Source organism: Parasteatoda tepidariorum, chromosome 1 (assembly GCF_982258835.1).
Source record: "Parasteatoda tepidariorum strain Cologne lab strain chromosome 1, Ptep-v5.0, whole genome shotgun sequence".
Taxonomy (NCBI): Eukaryota; Metazoa; Arthropoda; class Arachnida; order Araneae; family Theridiidae; genus Parasteatoda; species Parasteatoda tepidariorum.
In genome coordinates, this window is record NC_141755.1 from 3,329,530 (window position 1) to 3,333,273 (window position 3,744).

General features: G+C 32.0%; 1 non-coding gene across 1 annotated transcript; it reads left to right on the top strand.

The window, feature by feature from the left end:
* The first annotated feature begins 203 nt into the window (after positions 1–203).
* On the top strand, positions 204–276 carry TRNAA-AGC (transfer RNA alanine (anticodon AGC)). Its single transcript has one exon. It is a non-coding gene; the product is annotated as a tRNA-Ala (tRNA).
* Positions 277–3,744: the final 3,468 nt, after the last annotated feature.

A 3,744-nucleotide genomic window follows, 5' to 3' on the forward strand; every position in this document is an offset into this window, starting at 1 on the left:
TTTTCCAGAATCCCCTAGAGCACAATTTATCGAATTCTTGTTCAATAGAATTAAGTTGATAAAAGCATATCTAAATAATCTCACATTTTATTCTAATAGTGTTGTTTAACTCATTTTTATCTAAATTTGACACACCTATCACAAGTATGTCATTGAAGTGAGAGCTTTGGTTTGTGTTTACAAGTCGACTTCTCCAAGATGCAGGGGGCGTAGCTCAGATGGTAGAGCGCTCGCTTAGCATGCGAGAGGTACCGGGATCGATACCCGGCGCCTCCACTTTTGTTTTAAGCAGGGAAAATTTTATTTTCAAATTTAAATCTTGTAGCAAAGCATGCGCATTTATATTTCCTTCTTAATTTAATACAATAGTTTTAAAATTATTTTGACCTTCATTATTTAGGAATAATTGAAGCAACTTAAGGGGAAACATTTGATGTGGTTTCATATGAAGGGGTGCTTATGAAATATTAAAAAATGTCTCCTTGAAATATTCAAAGTAACTCATGATTCCAATAGTATTTCTTGAAACTTTACTCAATAAGTGCAAATGTTAGCAGTTATAATGCAAATTGTTCGAAATGAAAGGGCAGATAAAAATTTATTATAATTGTTTTATCGATTAAAATAAACGGACAATAATAATTAAAAAAATGCCACTCGTTGGACCCCTCTTTGAATCCATCTATCACTAGTGTATATGAAAGGTACCCTTTTTTTTTCGAAATAATAAATGTTTCAGTATTAGCTTTGAATTTGCAGAAACATGATTGATATTCTGAAAGAAAACCATTTCTTCCACCCACAAAATAAGAACATTTCAGGCGATCTCATAAGACAGCATACCCTATTCGGTCAAAGCCAATCCCTCTTGAGCCATTAAAACTAAACACATAAAAATCCTCGAAACTCATTAGTGTCAACCTAAGAAATTCACGTTCTCAAGCTTTAGGCCTGACACCCCCTGACATTGAGAAAGTGTCAAACGGGTTGTTTATAGGTCAGCGATATAACGTGCGCATCATCACAGGGAGGCCAGCCTACCTATTGCACTCTCACGAGAACATTTTCATCTGAGTGCATCAGTGCGATACTGATGGGAGATGAGTATGAAGTATGCTCTCCTTACAGACTTCTTGGCCTATTTTTCTCAACTGTTCCATTAGAAAATTCCAAAGTGGGTGGAGAACTTGAAATTTTTTCTTGTCTTATTCGAGAAATGGGTGTCTTTTATGGACCTACACACGGAATCTTTTGATTCTTATGGTACATGAGGTCGAGACGCAAACGAAAATTGGATAATTATTAATTTCGAACAATATGTTATGTTCTTTATTCGTACCATCATTGTTCGAAGGCGTTTTACTGTAAAAGTAATGGACTTGAGGACTCATTTGCAAGTTTTGTGTTTTTATAAATTAGGCAGAAAGCGTCTCAGAAAATCCCTCCATAAAAAAAATAACAATGATAAAAACAAAGCGATAAACATCACTAAGAGTTGGAGAGTAATATTAAGTAAAACAAAATATTTTGTGAATGATAAATATCGGTCTTAGCATCCTATAACGAAATGACAGATATGTCCCAAAACCTTATTCTCTCGATAACTACAATTTTCAATCCCTTGTTCTATTTTTTAAAAAAAAGAAGGAATTTCCTGCGCATAAAAATGTTTATTTTTTGACGAGAATATGGTATTTCATTCGAACAGCTGCGGTTTCGTTTGCAAATTATCATTAAATAAACGCCCTCTCGTTATTTTCTATTTACCATCCTTTAACGTAAAAAGGTAGATATGATTTAAATAATTATATTAGCATAGCAGAGAATCAGTCCGGAACACCCCTTCCTTTATTAAGTCCGAATATCATCTCTGTCCAATGCTATGGATGGAATTTAGGTCAGTGCACCTTTGCGTTGCATTGTGACCCACAGTCTTAAAAATTTAAATTGTTCTTTGACGTCTCCACCTGAAAGCCATTGTTCTCCACCCGGTTGGCCTTAAAATGGAATATCTCATCTTTTTTAATTTTAAATCACAATACGCTTCATAAATTGGAAAAAAATTATTTGTCGTGTGAACAAAGTGATATTGTAAATGTATTTAAATTTTTAAATCACAAGTAGTTAGTAATTGAGAGAGAATCCTTCATGGTGTCAAGTTTTAAATCATTTTGACTTATTTGCATAGAAAATAAAGATTTAAAGAAGTCGAAATAGTAAATTAAAAGAAAGAACTATTTGCAACATTAGTAAATTCTTATTGTAAAGTAATTAGAAGTTATTGTACTAGTATATTGTTGAAGTATTTTGTTGTATATTGCAGAGGAGGAAGTTATTGTAAAGTTTAAATCATTATCACAAATATTCAAAGAATTTGATGACACACTTCCCAAATTTAAAAAAAAAAAAATTGTCGTGAAATTGTTAGCAAAAATGTAATTAAATTGTTACCGTAAATACAATTAAATTGATAGTCGTCTTGTGATAATTATAGCGTTAAATGGCAAAAGCAATTATGGAAGAAAAAACAAGGAACGATATTAAATTTTAAAGTGAGTGTAGATCAGAGGTCGCCAAACTTTTTTGATTATCGACCCCTATATAATTTTTCGAAATCTCCATCGACCCCCGCAAAAGTAATTTTCTGTTAATTAAAATAAAACTCTATTAGATACTGTGCTTGTACATTTATTTTATGATTTTAAACATTTATTAAAGTAATAGTACATTATGTAACAATAGTTTTATGAAAAATATATTAATATTGAAATTTAAATACCTTATTATTAAATAATAAGTAATTATGCATAAGTAGATATAATAAGTAAAGTAACTAAAGATTTACTGCTTCTTGATCAGTAAGATGGGTGGGCCTGGTGTTTTTTTGCAAGGTTTGCTATATTGGGTTCAAAATTGGTCAATTTTAATTTTCGTCAAAATTGGTCAATTTTGTAATTTTCGTAAAAAAATACAAAGTGTGCTATAGTTTTGTCGCGGGCTGTACTAATCCATATCATTAATGCTTACCTTCTTTTTTGTGCATTGATAATTAAAATTGATATCTAAACCAAACGAATGGTTTTATCGAAACAATAACTAATTATCCAAAACTAAAAAAGTTTTAATAATGGCACTGCAAATATTCAACACATTTTGCAAAGATAGTTGAAACTGCGTATGATATTTGCATTTGTAACGTCAATGCTCGTCACACGTGACATTTGGACAAGTGCACATATGCATATGACTTATAAACTGCGCTGAGTTCGTGCCACTGCGCGGTGGTACGTACATACTTGTTTCACCCTAATAAATATGCGTTTATTAATTTATGTTTTATAAAGAAACTGATATTGAGTCAATTATAAAAAAAATTCACAAATTTTACATACTTAATTAGGTATGTGTGATTTGCGTATTGAGAACTGTTTCTTTTTTCAACCCACAATTGACCCTTCCGATTCGGATCGACCCCCATTCGCCCCCCTGTCTCAGATCGACCCCTGCTTTCGTTAAATAGACCCTTGGGGGTCTATATAGACCACTTTGGCGACCTCTGGTGTAGATAAACAAACAAAAGTAGATAAACGTGTAGAAAATTTAAGAAAGGAAAAAAAAGAAACGAAAGAAGGAAAGAAAATATGCAAATATTGCAGAATAAGAAAGGGTATCGAACTAAACATTTCTTTACGCGATTGACGTAATTTATGGAGCAATTGAACAAAAATATGTTATTTATGCCCA